The sequence below is a fragment of the Bos grunniens genome, chromosome 4, assembly GCF_055505025.1.
Source record: "Bos grunniens cultivar Pamir isolate PY7600 chromosome 4, Bosgru_T2T1.0, whole genome shotgun sequence".
Classification (NCBI taxonomy): domain Eukaryota; kingdom Metazoa; phylum Chordata; class Mammalia; order Artiodactyla; family Bovidae; genus Bos; species Bos grunniens.
Genome location: NC_141168.1, coordinates 112,301,239 through 112,322,771, shown reverse-complemented (window position 1 = coordinate 112,322,771; position 21,533 = coordinate 112,301,239). Strand labels below are relative to the sequence as shown.

The following is a 21,533-nucleotide window of genomic DNA, read 5'->3' as shown; positions in this document are numbered from 1 at the left end:
CATGACCTGAGAATTAGAGGTGAAATACAAACTGAATATCTGACATCATAAATCAAGTATAAAATACTTATCTGTTTTATAATTTTATATGAGCAATTTACCAGATGACTTTTATTTCAAACTGAGGAAAGTAAACACGTTACAAATACATGCTTGACGTATGAACACATCTTTGGGATGTTAATGCGGCTTTCCCTTTCTTTTGAGTAAGCAAAGAGCCATTCTTTCGAGACTTCCTGTGGCCACTAATAATTCTGCCAAAGGGGCTGACATCCTGGGAATTTGCCAGCCTTTCCTCAGAGGGTTTAACGCAGGCTGAAACACCCCTAAGAGTTTCTAGTGGTCGGTTTAAATCTTCTGGTTCAGGGTATGTGGGTGCTGAGCCAGAATCTATAAATTCCCATCTCGAATCACCTAACTCTGAGTGGTGTAACTTCATAAAAATCACTTCAACTTTTTTTGTGTGCTTTTGAGCATACCAAGCTTCTTTCTGCTGCTGCCTAGGGATATTATAAAGGTGGATTGGCCCATGTTTTTAAAGCACTTAAAGCTCCCCAGGGAAAAGTGCCTTGCAACTTCCAGGCATAATTACTGGGTGTATTCTAGCTGGAATAAGGCCAGCAGAGCCAAACACTCAACCCTTTTCTTCTGAGGACTCCCATTTAATTCCTTTAGAAGGGTAATGTATTTTGAATGTGAGAGCATTTGAGTTGCAGTGGGAGAGATTTTAATTATTACTCAATATTTCATCATAAATTGGTACTCTTGATCATTTTGGTGTGTGTGTGCTCGATCGCTCGGTTGTGTCTGACTCTTTGTGACCCAGTGGACTGTAGCCCTCTAGGCTCCTCTGTCCATGGAATTTCCCAGGCAAGAATACTGGGGTGGGTTGCTATTTCCTGCTCCAGGGGATCTTCTGGATCCAGGGATTGAACCTTCATCTCTTGCCTCTCCTGCATTGACAGGTAGATCCCTTACCACTGGGCCACCTGGAAATCTGAACTTAAGGGTGTCATATGCAGTGGCCCAGAATTTTCCTTAATCTAAAGTGGACAGGTGCTTTTCCTCCCTGTTTCTGAAGATCACTAGCAGACTGAGCTTCTTGGTCTGGTTTTGCCTGTTTCATGGAACCGTTCCAGTCTGTGGATTCTCCATGTCGCTCAGAGCATCTAGTGTGATAATAAAAGTGAGAAACACTGAGGGATGACTTGGTCATTTTTTACAATTGTTAATAAAAATCATAAACAAGATTTTTGTATCTATAAATTGGATCTATTTTTTGTTTCCTAGAAAATGGCTGGGAATCTGCCAGCCTTTCTTTAGAGACTTTGACTCATGCCCTTAGAGTCTCTAGTGGTCTGTTGAGAGCTTCTGGTTCAAGGTTATTTGGGTGCTGAGCCAGAACATAGAAATTCCCACCTTGACTCACCAAACTCTGAATGGAAATTACCTCAATTTTTTGTGTTTTCAGGAGTACAAAGCCTCTCTGCTGCCTGGGGATATTATAAGGTGGATGAGCCCATGTTTTTAAAGCACTTTAAAATACTTTTGTATTTAAAAATATGACACAGCATCTCTTGGAGACTTAAGCCTCCTTTTGTTGACATCAGTTGATAAAGCGCATGAACTGGAAACAGCTGCAGAGAAATAGATATTTTAAAATATTTTCTATAAAAATGTAATTTATGAATGAGAAATTTGTGTCACAGCATTCAGAGATTGCTGTTGCTCACTGACTTAATTCCTCCTCCTTCTCATTTTGTAATTATAGGAGACTGTCAGACTTTTGCACTTTGGCAGTGCTTATTTAACAGCCTAAACAATGTAACTGTGATAAGGACTTTGGTTGCAATTTGATTTGTTTTTATTTCTTCTAGTTTGAAATATGTCTTGCAAGTATTTTCTGTGAACATTCCTTAATTTCCCCTCTGTCTTATCATTGTCTTGACAGAACTTCTAGTAGCTGATGCTTGCAGTGTTTTCAGCTAAGTGTGAAAGTTTAAAGTTGAATGTAAAGTGTGTTTATTTTTACATTTAACGTGATCACTCATTGGAGCGTCTTCAGGTCTCTAGTGCAGTGATGGTAAATGTGTTCTGGAGCTACAGAAATTCATCAGTTGATATTTTTCTGGGTCGGTGCTGTTACTGTAGTTACTAGACTTTTGTGACTATTAAGCACGTGAAAAGCGTCTCCTGGAACTGAGTTTTTAAATTTTAATTAATTTAGATTTAAAGAACCACACGTGGCTAGTGGTTACTGTGCTGGACAGCACAGCTCTGGTGAGTCATGTTTTATTTTAACGTCCTCACATGCTTAATAAGAGCAACAAAAATAAAAATTTGTGGAGCATCTGTTTACTTTGTGCTAGAGACGTTGCTGGGTATGTATTGTTCATGATTTGTAGCAAGCTTGTGAGCTCCTGTTCTACTGTGAGGAAGGCAAGGCCTAGGGAGCATGGGTACCATGGCCAAAGTCACTGAGCTGATCCACGGGGCTTGCTCATTCTATGTCAGCACAGGATCTAATTTCAGTTCAAACCACGGCATCAGTTATTTCATAGGATGTCACTCAATTTGGGTTTGTCTGATGTTTTCTTATGATTGAAGTTTTTTTGTATGTCTTTTTTAAAAACATGTTTAATGGGAGAATAATTGCTTTACAATATTATATCGGCTTCCTCTGTACGAGAACATGCATCAGCCGTGTGTGTGTGTGCACGCTCAGCATGTATACATGAAGGCCCTCCTTCCTGAGCCTCCCTTCATGCCCCCCGAGGCCGTCAGAAGGCACGGGGCTGAGCTCCCTGTGCCGCCCAGCTGCCTCCTGCTGGCTGCTGTGCACATGGTGGTGTCTACCTGTCAACGCTGCACTGCCCATGGGCCCCACCGTCTCCTTCCCCAGGACTGAAGTTTTATAATGGTTCATGACTCTAAAGTGAAACCCTGACCTGCTAGCAGAAACTGCTCCTCATCTCTTCTCTCCAGCCCCTCACAACCGCAAAACTACTTTTCGTCTCTATAAATTTCCTTATTCTAGAGATTTCACCTAAGCGGAATCATATAGCGCACTATGTGGTCTCTGTGACTGACTCCTGTTGAAGTCTGTGCAAGTCCTTTTTTCCTTTGTACGGTTGAGTAATATTCCCCATTTTGTTTATTCAGTCATCAGCCACTAGAGACTTCGGTTGTTACCACTTTTTGGTTGTTATGAGTAATGCTGCTATAAATGGTTATGCACGAATTTTTGTGGGGCCATATGGTTTCATTTTGTTTGGGTGTTTACCCGAGAGTGGAATTGCTGGTATTTAGCATTTCTGGGGTAAGGGTGGTTTCTCTTTTGATACATATGATTGGTTCCTCATTGTTTCTTGGGTTTCTGTCCACTAGGGAATTAGGGTTACGATAGAATGACATTCAAGACAACAGCAATAGTGTATCTGATACTCTCCTTTAGTACCAGGTAAAAAATTTATAAAAATAATCAATACTTATTTTCAGATTTCTGCACAGGCCATTGAGATTTTTAAAAATGCCTGACAAGAACTTCGTTGGTGGCACAGTGGGTAAGAATCCACCTGCCAGTGCAGGGGACATGGGTTTGATCCCTGGTCTGGAAAGATTCCATATACGTTGGAGCAACTGAGCCTGTGCTCTGGAGCTGAGAGCCGCAGCTCCTGAGAGCCAGCGAGCCTGTGCTCCCCAACACGAGAAGCCACCACAGTGAGAAGCCTGTTCACCGCAGCTGGAAAGAGCCCCGCTCCCAAAGCTAGAGAGAGCCCCCACACAGCAATGGAAACCCAGGATAGCCATAAATAAATAGACCAGGGTGTACATGTCAAAAAATTTTAAGTCTTATAAAAATTCATGACAGTCTTCCTTCTTATCTCTTTTTTCATGTTTGAAAATATATAGTATACATATATAGGCTGGTATTTATGTAAGTTGTAGTCTTAATATCATGTGGACAACTGGAGTCTACAAATTGTTGGTAGAATAGCAGTTGAAGTAAGAATCTGCACTTTTGAGCATTAATGGTATCTGGGAGGAAAGTTTATGAACCCAAAGCAGTACAATAATCTCTGTTGGTTTATAGCATTTTCTAGGCATTATTATGTTCAGACCCTAAAGGGTTGGACTACATGCCTCCCTACTGATCTGTCTGCAAGAAACAGCAGAATTTTAAAGCAGCATAACTTTTTTTTTGGCTCAATAAATAGACATTTCTTGCTGAGATGACAGAAGCCTTAAACTACTCTTTAAAAATACACATAGTTTAACTCTGAATGTTGCCAGAAATGATCTTATGATGTACTTTCTGCAAAAATATTGCCCTCCATTATGGTACAGTTAGTTTTTTCTTTTTTTTTTTTAATGTCCTGGGATAAGAATCTCCACATTTATTTGTGATGTTGCTTTGATTTCCTGTGTTTCATCCCAATATTTTCTACTATATATTTTCTATCCTGGGTGCTGAGGAGACCATAACAGTGGCATGTTGTTCCTGTCTTCAAGGAGCTTATGGGAATAATGATATAAAGCAGAAACGAGGAGAGGCTCCAAGAATGATTCAGAAGACTGTGGAGAGTTCAGTAGTTCAGAAAGAGCTCAGCAGTCTAGGAGGCTTGAAGGGGTTGGAATCCTGGAGCTGGGGACTACGTGTGGATATAGATCTTTGGATTGACTCTTTTCCCCCCAAACATTTTAGTTTTTTTAGAGGAGTTTTAGATTTACAGTAAAATTGAGAGCTACAGAGATTTCCCAAATATACCCTTCCCTATCCACACATAGCCTCCTCATTATCAGCATCACTCATCAGAATGTAATATATATATATGTTATCAGGGACCTTGAATTGATTCCTTATAGTAAGAGCGTGCGTGTGTGCTAAGTCGCTTCAGTTGTGTTTGACTCTTTGCAACCCTGTGGACTGTAGCCCACGAGACTCTTCTGTCCATGGGGACTCCAGGCAAGAATACTGGACTGGATTGCCCTTCCTTTTCCAAGGGATCTTCCTGACCCAGGAATTGAACTCATGTCTCCTGTGGCTCCTGCATTGCAGGCAGATTCTTTACTTCTAAGCCACTGGGGAAGCCCCTGTAGTAAAAGTGTACCTTGTGTATTAATTTGAACTCCAGTTAAGGAATTTTGAGGAAGTATTATGTAAGGATTGAATTTTAGATAGAATTTTCCAAGAAACTAGTGGCCTCAATGACATAAAGTGAATGTTTGATCCATCAGAATGTAACGGTTTAAAGGAGAGAAGAGAATGGTTTGGACCACTCGATAATGAAGGACCTACATGTTAACATTCCAGCAGCGTGTACTGAGTCTGTAGAATGTGGAGAAAGAACAGTGTGATGGCTAAGACCACAGATGCAGACATCGGACTTTCTGGATTCAGACGTGCTTTACTACATACTAGCTCTGCGGCTTGGGCGAGTTACTTAACCTCTCTGATCCTCAGTTTCTTCTGTAAGATGGGAATAACAATTTTGCCTACCTTATAGCATTGCTGTGAGGATTGAATGTTAAATAGATCCATGTTTGGTGTCCAGTACGCACTCATTAGGGCTTCCTGGGTGGTGCTAGTGGTAAAAAAAATCTGCCTGCCAGTGCAGGAGACTCAGGTTTGATTCCTGGGTCAGGAACATCCCCTGGAAGGAATGGCAGCCCACTCCAGTGTTCTTGCCTGGAGAATCCCACGGACAGAGGAGCCTGGTGGGCTGCTGGACCATAGGGTCACAACGCATCAGACACAACTGAAGTGACTTAGCATGCATGCACACACTCTTTTATTTTTTGAAATTGAATTTATTTTTGACTGTGCTGGGTCTTCATTGCTGTGTGAGCTTTTCTCTAGTTGTGGTGAGTGGGGGGCGACTGTCTAGTTGCGGTGCGTGGGCTCCTCATTGAGTGGTTTCTCTCATTGCAGAGCGTGGGCTCGAGGCTTGCCGGCTCAGTAATCGCGGCTTCTGGGTTCTAAGCGCAGGCTCAGTAGTTGTGGCGCGTGGGCTTAGTTGCTCTGCTGCATGTGGGATCTTCCAGGATCAGGGAGCGAACTGGTGTCCCCTGCATTGCAAAGTGGACTCTTAACCACTGGGCCACCAGGGAAGCCCCACTTGTTGACTGTTATTAATGTGTTCCTAGCACTGTGCTAAGTGCAGTGGAGAGATATGAGAGAATTTCTGGTGTCAGAGGTCTTACAGACTAGCAGGTAAAATAGCGCGTATTGATAAAGAATATATATATACACCTTCAATACAACACAGAAGAGCCAGGTGCGGGCTTTCTTTGTTGCGATTTAACAACTAGCATCAATTCAGTGGACATTCTAAAACCTAGTTTGAACCTCTTCAGATAACATAAAAATAATAAATTTTCTTATACCGTGCCCTGTGGTTTAGACTTTTCCGTAAGTTCTGATGACTTTCTCGTAGTTGTATGGATTTCCTAAGATTGGACTATCTGGCCCACTGGGGAAATGCACACTAACTTCACCCTGACATCTCTGGTGAATGTACCAAGTAGGAGGAGATGCTCCTATTTCTTGAAGGTTTGGTTACAGTTCAGCTGCAAAGGGTGGCTCCCGAGTCTAAGGAAGGAGAAACTGGCAAAACCATGGAGTGAAGCCACTGCATGAGGTGACTTCAGCCTCATTAGCTGGCATGTAGAGACGGAACAGACGTTGTCCTTGGGTCATTTCCCAAGGATTCTGAAACCTTTCATGGTAGAATGTGGAGCCACAGGTCAAGTAAGTCCTATGTCTGCATAGGAATCCTGTGAAAAGGGCTAAGATTTGCCCACTGAGGTCTGTCTGCTTAAGGTGAAGTTAAGAAGCAGTATACTTTGCACTGCTGCTGCTGCTGATGCTAAGTCGCTTCAGTCGTGTCCGACTCTGTGCGACCCCATAGACGGCAGCCCACCAGGCTCCCTCGTCCCTGGGATTCTCCAGGCAATAACGCTGGAGTGGGTTGCAATTTCCTTCTCCAGTGCACGAAAGTGAAAAGTGAAAGTGAAGTTGCTCAGTCGTGTCCGACTCTTCGCAACCCCATGGACTGCAGCCCACCAGGCTCCTCCGTCCATGGGACTTTCCAGGCAGGAGTACTGGAGTGGGGTGCCATCACCTGTGTTTAAAATGGAGAGCCAACAGTATCCTGCTATGTAGTGCAGGAAGTCTGCTGGATGTTATGGGGCAGCCTGGGTGGGAGGGGAGTTTGGGGAGGATGAATACATGTGTATGTGTGGCTAAGTCCATTCACTGTTCACGTGAAACTGTCACCTCATTGTTTGTTACTTGGCTCTACCCCAGTACAAAATAAAAGGTAAAAAAAAGCAAGAACCAGTGTACTTTGCAAAATTTCTGTTGACCAAAGGTGCTCGTGGCTGCTGCTGCTCTCTTTCTGGCTTTGTTGCTATTTTAGAAGTGTGCTGAGCCAGACCACTGCAGTACACAATGCCAGGGGACAATATTTATTAGGTAGTTTATGTACAGTGTGCTCCCTGAAGTTGTGAGGGACACAAACTGCACAGCTGCTGAGGGCAGTCCTCATCCTGAATTTGACTCTTACTTTTGTTCTCGGAACCTGTTGTTACAAGGCCTTTGGAATGTATCCTGGTCTTATGGATGAAATTGAACCTTCAACTGGTCGGGGTGTTGAACTCTAAATACTTAGATAACCCACTTGCCTCCCCTGTCTGGTTTGATGTTAATCCAAACTCTCACTGTTGTTACCCAGGTTATTAGGACAGGTCTTACCACTCTTTAATCATTTGGTGCCTGGTTTAAAGGAATGCGAACCCACGTGTGCTAGGAACTTCACTAAGCATTCTTCACTTGTGAGCCTGATTTGTATTCCTACAGCTGCTGTTGCTGGGATTGATCTTCTGGAAAGTCTGCGGGGTTATAAACGTATTGATGGTGTGTGTAAGAGGTTGCTGGTCTCCTGCAGTAGGCCGGGCCATGCCTCCAGCTGCTCCAGGCGGGGTCTCGAGGACCTCCAGCAGCTGCCCTAGGAGTCTGCAAAGCCCTCTCCTGCGTTACACCAGGATTAAATCTGCTATTTGCTAGAGCTGTGTCTGGCAAGAGGCTTAGAACACTTCCAGGAAAGAAAAACAAAATTGTGTTTCAACAAAGGAGAAGGAAATGTTGGCACTGATCTCTATGAGGTCACTTGAACTGGGACAAAAAGTTTGTGTTCTGTTTATTTTAACCAGTTTTCTAGGTACTTCAGGGAATACTTTCAGCTTGTGATTCTAATTTAGAGAACTTAGGAAAGTGAAAAATAACTTTGGGGTGATTGGAACCAGGATAAATACATTTTGCTTGTATAGGTTATAATGAATTTATATTTATTCATCAACTAATTCAGTGGTAAAGAATCCGCCTGCCAAAGCAGGAGACGCAGCTTCGATCCCTGGGTCGGGAAGATCCCCTGGAGAAGGAAATGGCAACACACTCCAGTGTTCTTGCCTGGGAAATCCCATGGACAGAGGAGCCTGGCGGGCTAGTCTTTGTTGGGGTCACAAAGAGTCGGACAGGACTAACGCAACTGAGTGAGCACACACGCACACTTCTCCCCGTGCATGCACACACGCACACACGCACACCAACCAAGCAGATCACTGCCCACATTTCTTTCCTTTTTCCTTCCTTCTTTCCTTCCTTTCTTTTCCCCCCGCATGTTTGGCAGTTAGGAGTGTGGGTGTTAAGCAAGTCTGATTGATTTAAACCACAAACAAGTTTAGAAGTTCTGGTATCATTTATCACAAGCTCTTTTTTAAAAAATTAAGTAATTAGTTTACTTTTGGGTGTCCCGGGTCTTTGTCGCGGTGTGTGGGCTTTCTCCAGTTGCGTAGAGTGGGGGCTCCTCTTCGTTTTGGTGGTGTGTCTTGTCGAGGGGCACAGACACTCGGCGGCAGGCTTCAGTAGTTGTGGCCCACGGGCTTCGTTGCTCTGCAGCATGCGGGATCTTCTCGGACCAGGGATCGAGCTGGTGTCCCTTGTGCTGCAAGGCAGACTCTTAACCACTGAGCCACCAGGGAAGCCCTGTCACAAACTCTTCCTTTTACAGGTGTCAGAGCTGAGTCCCAAAGTGGCAGAACTGATGGGTGGTAACAGAGCCTGAGCCAGTGCTCAGACCGTGCTGTGCCAGGGAGACCCACGTCCTGCTCAGTTCTCCTTGACCCAGGGGCCCTGGAGAAGCCAGAGACCTGCGGGGGTTATTCAGAGAGCCTCTCTGTGTAATTGAGGTGATGCTCATTTGAACACTTTATTGGAATGGTGTGGAATGTGCTTATAAAGGCCCTGTCGCTTACTGGAAGAGTGACCTTGGACAGTTAGTTTACCTCTGTGAGCTTCAGTTTCCTTTCCTACTAGGAGAGATGCAAGGATGTTGTGTGTGAATACTTGTAATTCCGACAGTGTTTGGCATAGAGTAGGTGCTATACGACCATGAGCTGATAGGATTATGTGTTGAAAGTTTCCTTTTAATTTTTTAAAACTCGCATGTGAGCGAAAGTATCTGCAGAAAAGCTTACACAGTCATCTTGAGACTTTGTAATACGAGGTTGAGGAGGGGAGAAACTTTGGCGTCAGGTAACCATAAATTTCAGTCTGGGCTTCTTGACTTGCTAGCCGTGCAAATGGATTCATCTCATGCCACTGGCTTGGTTTGTTCATGTAGTAAGTGGCTATATGCTCATGAGGTTATGATGGTTAGAGGAAATGGATGTGCAACTAGCCTTAGCACATAGGTGGCACGTGCTTTTCGTTCCCTTTGCACTGAGTGCAATGTCTACACACACACAGACACGCAGACACACACACACACATGCACACACACACACACGCACACTCTTAGGTGGAGTTCTGTTTCTTCTGTGAGTCCCCCTTCCCCCATCATTCTCCAACATTCATAGATCTCCCTTTGTATAAACTATGGCACACCTGCCCGACTTTCTTTCACGTCATGTGTATTATCTTGAATTATTTAACATCGTTTGTCATGTATCTGCTTTCTCTCTCTGAGAAAGAGCATTAAGAAAAGAGAAAAATAGAGCTTCCCTGGTAGCTCAGTGATAAAGAATCTGCCTGCCAGTGCAAGAGACACAGGTTCAATACCTGGTCCAGGAAGATCCCACATGCCGAGGAGCAACTAAGCCACTGTTGAGCCTTTGCTGGAGAGCCCTCGTGCTGCAGTTGCTGAAGCCCAAGTGCTTTAGAGCCTGTGCTCTGCAACAGGAGACGCCACCGCAGTGAGAAGCCTGTGCACCTCAAACAGAGAGTAGCCCCCGCTCTCCGTAACTGGAGAAAAGCCTGCGCAGCAAGGACGATCCAGCGCAGCCAGTAAATAAATACAGTCAAGAAAAAGAAAAGAGAAAAACATATAAATGCGTATATATGGATAGAAAAATGGTACGATGAGCCTATTTGAGGGGCAGGAATAGAGACGCAGATATAGGTAATGCACTTCTAGATAAAGAAGGGGAAGGAGAGGTGGGGACACATTGAGAGAGTAGCATTGATGTGTATACGTTATCATGTGCAAAACCGATAGCTAGTGAGAAGCTGGTGTGTAACACGGAGCCAGCCTCGTGCCCTGTGATGACCTACAGGCGTGGGATGGGGTGGGGAGACTCAAGAGGGAGCAGTCCTCATGACTGATTCACATTGTTGTACAGTAGAAACCAACACAACGCTGTAAAGGAATTCTCTTCCAATTAAAAGAGAAGATTTGTACTTATTTTGGATTACCCTCACCTTGGTACTGAGTGTGTGAAAGGTGCTCAGGAAGGAAATGTTGGTGTTGATGGAACAGTTCATCCAAGTGACTAAGGAGTGGCTCTTCTCCTGCCAGCATGTTGGGGGCCTGCGCTCTTCAGCCACTATTTTTAATCTCAGTATCTCTGTGTTAGATGAGGACCTTCTGCTTCTCATCTCCAGAAGCCATTGTTCCTTTGTTTCTGTTGTTCTAATGTAAAAAAAAAAAAAAAAAAACTAGAGATATTCCCAGACATTGACTTGTTATGAGCAAAGTTTCTGCATAAGATTTTTGGCCATTGTCTTCTATTCAGAATGTCTCTCTAAAAATTTATTGCAACCTTTAGTCACCTTTAATAAAACAAAAACAAATTTCCATTGCTTTCCTGGTTCTGGAGGTCTTTGGTAATGCACGCATTTTATAGTACCTTTTCTCTGCAGAATAGAAATTGCTTTCTAAAAAAGTATTGAGTTTTTACAGTTATAGAGTCTGAAACCAGTGGAGAAAGTATTTACATTCTCAATCTGGAATGCTTTTAAATATAGTATTTTCTAATACTTTTTATTGTAACACATTTTTGCTTTTTACTTCCCACATTTTGCTTGAAAACGTTCTAAATGCATCTTCCCTGAGTGTTGCTTAAAATTATATTGTTGTTAATAGTATTTAAGGATCATTCATTCATCCAATATGTATTATGCATTCTATGGCAGGTGCTATGCTAGATTCTAGGAATATTATAGTGAATGACGCAAAGTTGTTTTAGACTTTGAGGAATTTACAATATAGTGGAAAGTAGGGGAAAAAATAGCCTTCAAATGAAGTAATGGGTAAGGAAGAATTAAAGTCAGCAGAAGTTGCTAAATTGTACTATTAATAGTACTGAAACTAATGAATATTTTTAAAAAATGTTCAAGATGTGATGAACTATGAAAATAGGTCAAGACGAATATATCCCCCTGCCACTACCGCCGAGATTGTTTATACTTGTGCAAGGACTTTTATAAATTACCTCTAAACTTTATGTGGCATGGAACCTGAAGGATCTTAGACATTATCCTGTGACCAGCTGACATCCACAACAAATTTAACCCCTTGGTTGGAGCAGAGTGTTTGAACTTCAATGTGAAGCAGATAATGGAAAGGAAAAAGCAACTTTCTATGAAACACAAGCCTGGGAAATTCCGTGGACCAAGGAGCCTGGCGGGCTACAGCCCATGGTGTTGCAAAGGGCTGGACTCCTTAGCGACTAAGTCACCACCATAAAACACAAGACAACTGGGAGAGACCAGGTGACTTTTCTGTTTCCATCAGAAAATGGGTAACCCCACATTGAGGTGAGAGTTTTGGTGCCTTTACTCTGTGCTAGATTTATCTGATAAGTATAATGCTGAATAGCCAGTCACTCTCTTGGCTAAAGCGTCACAGCCACTCTCCTGGCTAAAGCGTGAGCAGGTAATTTCTCCTCGTTCCCTTTGTTTCTTCATAGCTTGATGATATTTTGAAAGCTATGTACACATCCAGTGTAAAATAAAAAATTTTCTTTCTCTTTTTTGAAAGAGGTAAGGAGAAGTGACTATTAAGACTGAGTTAACTAAAAGAAAAGTCAACAGAGCTTCATACCTTTGATAAGGTTTATTGATCAGAAATGATTTATGGCCTTTATGTGCTATTAGACATTACCTACAGGGTTCAGATGGATAGTCCACCGCGAGATCACAGAAATATTGAGTCTGCTCTGGGTTGAGATAAATTGTAAAGCTCTGAAGATTAAAGCTAGTTGAAGGGGGACTTCCCTGGTGATCCAGTGGCTAAGATTCCTCACTCCCACTGCAGGGACCTGGGTTTGATCCCTGGTCAAGGAACTAGATTCTACATTCCACAGCTGAGATCTTACATGCAGCCAAATAAATAAAAATAAATATTTTAAAAAATAATGAATGAAATAAAGCTAGTTGAAGGAATTCTACTCTGGGTGGAGGTGGTGGGGATTCTGCTAAATCTCAGTTGATCAGCTCAGCCTTACCTTGGAATCCTAAAATTTTTTACTTGTGGAAAAAGAATCTGAAGTCATGTTTTACTTAGACAAAGTCAAGATTCAACAGCAGTAATTACTTGCTGCATTTTGTGTAATTATATCCCCCAGATGCCTGGAAAATCTATTTGCTTTTTCTGTGTAATTGGTGGGTATTGTTTTTATTGTTAATGATCCTGTGTAATGTATTTAATTTGATAAGCTGCTTAAATTTTTTTGGATGAAATTTAAGTCAGTATGAAAAGTGAAGTGAAAGCGAAAGTGTTAGTTGCTCAGTTGCGTCCGACTCTTTGTGACCCTGTGGACTGTAGCCCTTAAAGCTCCCCTGTCCATGGAGTTCTCCAGGCAAGAATATTGGAGTGGGTAGCCATTCCCTTCTCCAGGTCAGTTTAAACCTATGTAATAAAAATACAACCAGGCAGCACAGCCCACACTCCATGAATGTGAATGTGCAAAGTGCAGGGTGGTTGGGGTGCTTTTTGTATTTGGAAGGTTCATTTAAGGGGTGCTGTTATTTTTTTATCTCTAGCTGATTATATCCCTGCAAAAATTCAAGCTCAGTATTGCCAGCTCTATAAAAATATCAAGGAACTCAAGAAATCCAGACTTTATGTTAAATCACTAGATGGTTAAATGCTCTTAACTAATTATTATCATTTCTTTGTTTTAAGAGTGCAATGGATGGCAGACAAACCAGTGAAAAAGCAAATCCCCAGCCACACAGTAAGGGGACCGTCTTTAACCTCAGCTGCAGTCAGGGTCAATAATTGAAAGTGCAACACGGGAAACGACTGGCGAGGATAGCTTTTAAGTAATGAAGGGAAATTCTTTCAAGTGGCAGCATATCCTGGAAGCTTTCTCTTTTTTCTAGAAATCCTAGCGTCAGAGAGAAAGAATGAGAGAGAGCGAGAGAATTTTAGAGAAGTATGTTCCATGTGTGCAGTACAGGGGAATAACACATTTAAAAGTTTTTGCGTTTGCAGCCAGTGGTAGAATGAGTTGGAAAGAAGACCTAAGTGGATTGGGCCTACGCTGAAGTTTGAGTAATTGTCAATGTGGACTGGGGAATTGCTTCATTTGGCAGATCACCTTTTTTGTTTTTGTTTTAAATTTTACTTATTTGTGTTTGGCTGTGCTGGGTCTTGGTTGCTGTGCGGCTTTCTCTAGTTGCAGAGACTGGGGGCTGTTCTCCGTTGCGATGTGTGGACTTCCCATTGCTGTGGCTTTTCTTGTTGCGGAGCACGGGCCCTAGGTTGCGTGTGCTTCAGTAGTCGTGGCACATGGGCTCAGTAATTGCTGCTCTCGGGCTCTAGAGCACGGGCTCAGTAGTTGTGATGTGTGGGCTTAGTTGCTCCACGGAATGAGGGATTTTCCTGGACCGGGATTGAGCCTGTGTCTCCTGCATAGGCAGGTGGATTCTTACCATTGAGCCTCATGGGAAGCCTGCAAATCGGTTTTCATATAGATACGTGACTTAACCAGAGCAAATCACCATGCTTCAGGGTAAATGCATCTGTATCTGGGGACACCAAAAAGAATTGGAGGTTTGACCACATCCTTCCTATCTAGTCATTCAGCGACTTTCCACTGCTTACACTTTAACCATACCAGCCTAGCAGAGTCCTTCCTGACCTGGCCCCTGCCTGCTCCTTCAGCCTCATCTTCTGCCAGCCCCCTTCCCTTGTGTATTCCTGCTTCCCAGAATAGGGGACTAATCTCAGTTCACAAATGCTTCTTGCTTTTGCATCCCTGCACTTGTTATTCCCTTTGTCTTGAATATAATGTTGCCTGATTAGCTTCTGTGGTTTCCAGACTCAGCTTAAGTATCTTTTCTTAAGCAAATACTTTCTTATCTCTAAACCAGCATTTCATAAACTCTGGTTCAAGTCAGAGCTTAAGAAAACAGAGAAAATTGTATTTATATCAAGCTGTAGAAGTGATTCTGACTCTCTGCCAGGGTTGCAAGATAAGCTAAATAAATAAATGGAAGGCTTCCCCAGTGGCTCAGATGATAAAGAATCTGCCTGCAATATAGGAGACGTGGATTCGATCCCTGGGTCAGGAAGATCCCTTGGAGAATGGGATGGCAATCCACTTCAGTATTCTTGCCTGGAGAATTCCATGGACAGAGGAGCTTGGCAGGCCACAGTCCATGGGGTGGCAAAGAATCGGACATGACTGAGCAACTAACACACACATAAATCAATGGATTGACGTGAGCTTCCCAAATGAGGCATATGGTAGCTCCTTTTGAATGACGCACCTTGTGCTTGTGAGCATACTTACAAGTCAGAACATTGTTTGAGTCAGTGTTTCTCAAGCTTATTTGACAATGGAACACTGTTCTTTGAGAACATTTATTAAAGTCTTGAGGGAAGGCTGACTTGGGAACATAGTTTGGGGACAATCTTGCCTTAAAACGTGGTTTTGCTTAATATGAGGAAATATCTTAGAAAACAATGTCTCTGGAATGATGGAGAGACCAAATAGATTTTGTCCATTTCTTTGAATGGACTTCACAACTGCATTTCAGTATTTCAATATTTGCATCATTTTTAGTGCAGACACCTTATTAAAGCCATGGCTTCCCTGATAGTCACACAGTCCAACCACAAGAAATACAAATTTGTATCACAATCTCTTAATAATGTTTTATTTGAAAAATTTCAAACATACACGGAAGTAGAGAGGAGAGTATGTTGAACCCACATATGCTTATTACCAAGATTTAACAGTTATTAAAATTTTGCTTCATTTTTTCTTTATTGTCTATCCTCCTTTTTTGCTGAACTGTTTTAAGGCATATCCAAGACATCATATCATTTCATTCTTTCACTCTTTCAGTGTGTCTTCACTAAAGTGGACATTGCTTATATTACTTGCAATAATATTGTTGCATTTATCAAAATTATGGTAATTTCTTGGGAATGTCTGTTACCCAGTTCACATTCTAAGTTTGAAAAATATTGAGATATAGTTCACATAACATAAAAGTTAGTCTTTAAATAGAAAATTCAGTGGTTTGTAGGATATTAAAAAACATATGCAACCATCACTCCTATTTTCAGCATCTTTTTATCAGCACCCAAAGAAACCCATACTCAGCAATCACTCCCCATTTTCTCCTCCCTCCTTTAATCTAATTCCTGTCTCTAGATTTTGCCTATTCTGGGCCGTATCTGGTCTTTTCTGACTGGCTTCTTTCTTTTAGCTTAATGTTTTCAAAGTCCATTCATATTTTAGCATGAATTGGTACGTTATTCCTTTCTATGTCTGAGTTATGTCCCATGGTATGGATATGTTACATTTTGTTTTCACCAAATGTTGGTGGACATTTGGGATGTTTCCACGTTTTGTCTATTTGAAACACATCATTATGAACATTCAGGCACATTTTTGTGTTGACATATATTTACATTTCTTGTGTGTATATCCCTAAGAGTGGAATGGGTAGGTCACATGGTAACTCTATATATAACTTTTTGAGGAATTGCCAAACTGTTTTCAAAGCGATGGCAACGTTTTTCATTCCCATCGTGTCAACTTTTGAGAATTCTGATTGCTCCGCATCCTCACCTTTACCTGTTACTTATCGTCTGTCTGTGAGATTTAGCCGTCTTAGTGGGTGTTGACGTGGTATCTCATTGTGATTTTGATTTGCATAATCAATTATAAATATATAATTGATATAAATATATGTAAATTATATGTTATAAATATATAACATGTTATAAATATATAACATATAATTTATAAATTATATAATATATAATCAATTATATTTCCCTAATGACAAATATTAAGAACCTTTTCATTTGTGTATTGTCCATTTATATTTCTTCTTTGTAGAAATACTTACTCAAATCCTCCCCTAGCTTTGAAGTGGGTAATTTGTTTTTTTACTATTGGATTGCAAGAGTTCTTTGTATATTCTGAATACCAGGACCTTGGCAGATGTATTATTTGCAGGTATGTAAATCTATTCTTCAGGTTGTCTTTTCACTTTCTTGATGCTATCCTTTGAATCACAAAAAATTTCAAATTTTGATCAAGTCCAATTTACCTGTTTTTTCTTGCTTCTGGTTTTGGTGTTATACCTAAGAAACCATTGTCTAATCCAAGATCATATAGATTTATGTCTATTTTTTTGTGAGAGTTTTTAACTTTAGCATTTATTTTAGGCCTTTGATACATTTCAAGCTCATTTTTGTGTGTGTATGGTATAAGGAAGGGGCCACACTCTTAAAAGTGAAATTTTAGCTTCAGCCTTCAGGTTGACCTGGAAAGACAGTTATTTTCCTTCCGCCTGCATGTCCTGGTGGACCCCACGCCCCATCCCAACTCTTCTATCCTTAGCAAATCAGGACACAATTTATTAGAATTTCTTTGTGTATTAGGGGCAGTGTAATCAGAGTACGAGAGGACAAAGTCTTCATTACAAATTTGATTACATTTAATTAAGCAAACAAGCACGGTATAATAGACATCTGGTGTTTTCGTCTTCCTCCTGTTTGGTTTGTTTGTTCTTCCCTTCCTTGCTTAGTCACTGTCACGTTCGCCTCTTTGCGACCCTGTGGACCACAGCCCTCCAGGCTCCTCTGTTCATGGAATTCTCTGGGCAAGAACACTGGAGAGGGTTGCCATTCCGTCCTCCAGGGGATCTTCCCAGCCCAGGGATCGAACCCAGGTCTCCCACGTTGCAGGCGGATTCTTTACTGACTGAGCTACCAGGGAAGCCCTTTGCCTTCCTTGACGACTCCATTTTTCTGGAAATGGCACGTGGGTTGTGGAGTCGGCTTCCCACAGTCCCCGTCTGTAAGCTGACCTTACAGCACATGCGCCTGTTCAAGGAGTGGGCGAATTGTGCTGACTTGGCCGATGAGAACTTAATATCTGGAGCCATGGTGATTGGTGCAGAGATGTACATAGAACCAAAAAGGATCAACAGAGATGTATGTGGAATTAGTGGGAAAATAAGTAGGTGTAGCCTGGAAGTCCTGCTGTCTTAACATCAGAAAGGGGTACATTACATTCAGTTGCTCAGTTGTGTCCGACTCTGTGACTGCATGGACTGCAGCATGCCAGGCCTCCCTGTCTATCACCAGCTCCCGGAGTTTACCCAAATTCATGTCCACTGAGTTGGTGATGCTATCCAACCATCTCATCCTCTGTTGTCCCCTTCTCCTCCTGCCTTAAATCTTTCCCAGCATCAGGATCTTTTTCCAGTGAGTCAGTTCTTCGCATCAGGCAGCCAAAGTATTGGAGTTTCAGCTTCAGCATCAGTCCTTCCAATGAATATTCAGGACAGATTTCCTTCAGGATTGAGTGCTTTGATCTCTTTGCAGTTTAAGGGACTCTCAAGAGTTTTTTCCAACACCACAGTTCAAAAGCATCAATTCTTCAACACTCAGCTTTCTTTATAGTCCAACTCCTGCATTCATACATGACTACTGGAAAAACATAGCCTTGACTAGATGGACCTTTGTTGGCAAAGTAATGTCTTTCCTTTTTAACATGCTGTCTAGGTTGGTCATAGCTTTTCTTCCAAGGAGCAAGTGTCTTTTAGTTTCTTGGCTGCAATCACCATCTGCAGTGATTTTGGAGTCCCCCCAAAATAAAGTCTCTTGCTGTTTTCATTGTTTCCTCATCTATTTGCCATGAAGTGATGGGACTGGATTCCATGATATTAGTTTTCTGAATGTTAAGCTTTAAGTCAGCTTTTTCACTTTCCTCTTTCAGTTTCATCAAGAGGCTCCCCAGTTCTTCGCAGAAAGGGGAATCTGTCTGTTAATGAAACCAACATGTTGTATGGCAGAAACCAACACAATATTATAAAGCAGTTATCCTCCAATAAAAAGCCAAGCAATGTGAGGAAAGGTGAGTTGAGAGATGGGTTCTTACTATCCACTCAGCAGCAGGACCCAGCTTTGCCTGAGGTTTAAACTATTTCTGGACCTTCTGAATGCATGAGATACACAGATATTCCTTTTTAGATTCACAGCTGAAAGACTTGTGGTTCTGCTGCAGATAGAATGATAGAAGCTGAAGACACAGACGGTAGAAAATGCTTTGTGCCTTTTTGGACTTGACAACCTAGAAGGGAAACCAAGAGAGAGAAAGAAATAAATGTATGACAAATGCACGAGTAGACCCCTGAATAAAACAGGTGAACAGCACAACTACTGGGGCGGGAACTGGAAAAAGTCTTCAGAAAGATAATTACTGATTTGGGGTTGAGAAATGAACTGGCGTTCACTAACTTGTTTTGCAAACAATAGAACCCATTCTTCCACCACGGCTTACAGAAATCATTTCCATTATGTTGTGGAAGAAGGACACTTTGTTAGACTCCACCAGTAGTATGGCAGCAACTGTGAGGTAGCCCATACTATGGCACCTTTCTAATGGCCACGAAGAGAAGCTGGGGACTGAAGTACCAGGTTGTTAGAAAATTCATAATTTGGGAAGTGGCATTAAGGTTTTGAGAGCCTTACTGTATTTTACTTAGTGCATTAAAAAAACCCAAGCTTTCCTTTTGCTTACACGGTTTCCGCTGCTGTGCACAGACTCTCCCTAGTGGCAGCACGTGGGGGCTTCTCTGGCTGCAGCCCGGCTCTCATCGCGGGGCTTCTCCTGTTGCAGAGCACGGGTCTAGGCGCACAGTTTCAGTGGTTGTGGCGCACGGGCTTAGGTGCCCCACTGCGTGTGGAATCTTCCTGGCACAGGGACTGAACCTGTTTCTCCTGCACTGGCAGGCGGATTCTTATCCACTGTACCACCAGGGAAGTCCTATTTAGTGTAGTTTTGAGATAAAGGCCCTGTATAGTATTGTGCTTTGTGTTGTTTTAACCCTATAGACTTAGGATCATTCAGTCCAACTCTTTCATTTCACTGAGAAAAGAAATTATAGCCCCTCTAGAGTGTACCCCGGAGAAGGCAGTGGCACCCCACTCCAGTACTCTTGCCTGGAAAACCCCACGGGCAGAGGAGCCTGGTAGGCTGCAGTCCATGGGGTCGCTAAGAGTCAGACACGACTGAGCGACTTCACTTTCACTTTTCACTTTCATGCATTGGAGAAGGAAATGGCAACCCACTCCAGTGTTCTTGCCTGGAGAATCCCAGGGACGGGGGCGCCTTGTGGGCTGCCGTCTATGGGGTCACACAGAGTCGGACACGACTTAAGCAACTTAGCAGCAGCAGCAGCCGCAGCAGCAGAGTGTACCCGAAGTCACACAGCAGGGAAGGAACTATAATCTTGGTTTCTTTATTCTTAGTTTAGTCTTTCTTCTATTTCATATCTTTTATTGAGGCTTCTGCTGCAGGAAAAAAAAAAAATCACTTTCTTAAGGACAAAAGCTGGTGAGACTTGCAGTAAAATTCTTGAGGAGAAAGTAAAGAATAGGGCAGGATTTTATGGGGATGAGCCTTTTGTTTAGCAGATTGCCAGCTGGGTGTTTTCTTCGTTCTGAGATTGGTACCCGGAATCCACTGGAGTGGCTGGATGGCTGTCACTTTTCATCCAGATGGTGCTCCCCCTGTCTGTTAAATCAGGCGGGAAACTGTGGTCCTTACGCAGATTCTCTTCACACCTATTTCCAGCACACAGGATTCCCAGCATACTGAAATTGACATCAGGCAATTATTAGAAGTCTCATATTCTTTTTTTCTCTCGGGAGATGATTTTTTTTTTTAATCTTCTTTACTGAACCATCTTCTCCCCTCTGCAACTTGCATAATAAGAAGGTTATACAGACCCACTACAGCTTCAAAAAAGTTGCTCAGAGATTAGCATAAAACTATTAAGATGTAAGCAGACAAAATAAAGAAAAGTTAGAATTTGTTTTCTTCAGAAAAGTTGATGCTAATGTTTGCTCCTTTCTGCTGGGCTCTCAGGGGTTTCCCAGGTGGCACAGTGGTAAAGAAGCCACCTACCAATGCAGAAGACTTGGGTTCAGTCCCTGGGTGGGGAAGATCTCCTGGAGGAGGAAATGGCAACCCACTCCAGTATTCTTGCCTGGAGAATCCCATGGACAGAGGAGCCTGGCAGGCTACAGTCCATGGGGTCACAAAGTCAGACATGACTGATTATGCACACAATTGACTCTCAGAACCTTTGTATAGAATAGGGTCAGAAGAGGAAATCTGTGTGATAATTAAGATGACATGTCTCGATGTTTCGTTTAGATAGCAAGCCCGTATTTTCTTATTTTGTGTGTGTTTGGGGTGGCTGAATAGAGGGCCACTGGTGGAGTCTGGGGATACAGGGTGATGATGCCCTTCTCTCTCTCTCCTGTAGCAGTCTTTGGTGTTTAGCACCACTGGCTGTTGTTTCATGTCTTTCCTGAGGCTCAGTGGAAGTGTTTCTAATGAATTTCCCACTATTGCAGTTATGAAACTTGCCTAACACATAGAAAGTTCCTTTGGCACATTTCCTAGTAGTATGTCAAAAGAAAAGTGAAATTCACATGACATACACTCACTACAAGTTTGCTGTCTAAAACTGAGGATGACACAGAAAGACAAATGTGTTTAAGCTAGCTGCAAATTATTCTGTTCTCTTTGGTGTCCAGGAACCATTTGCTAGAGCTTGGGAAATTGAATAGCTTGTCAGTTATACTCACCGTTGGGTGTAGTCTGTCTTGGTGGATAAGTGAAATGGAAGGAAAATACAACTTTTGGAATTGCTTGGACCTAGTGTAGGAGGGAAACTGGAAGAGATGAAGTCTGAGTGAAGCTGG

At 42.4% G+C, this 21,533-nt stretch overlaps 1 protein-coding gene across 10 annotated transcripts in view; it reads left to right on the top strand.

Moving 5' to 3' along the window:
- CDK14 (cyclin dependent kinase 14) overlaps window positions 1-21,533 on the top strand; it is a 662,541-nt gene that overhangs the window by 56,943 nt on the left and 584,065 nt on the right. The window contains exon 3 of one of the 10 annotated variants that reach the window (XM_086397995.1): window positions 18,535-18,672. The exons of the other annotated variants lie outside the window; for them this stretch is intronic. The gene's annotated coding sequence lies outside the window, so the exon portion shown is untranslated. The remainder of the gene's footprint in view (window positions 1-18,534; window positions 18,673-21,533) is intronic. 10 annotated transcript variants of the gene reach the window in all.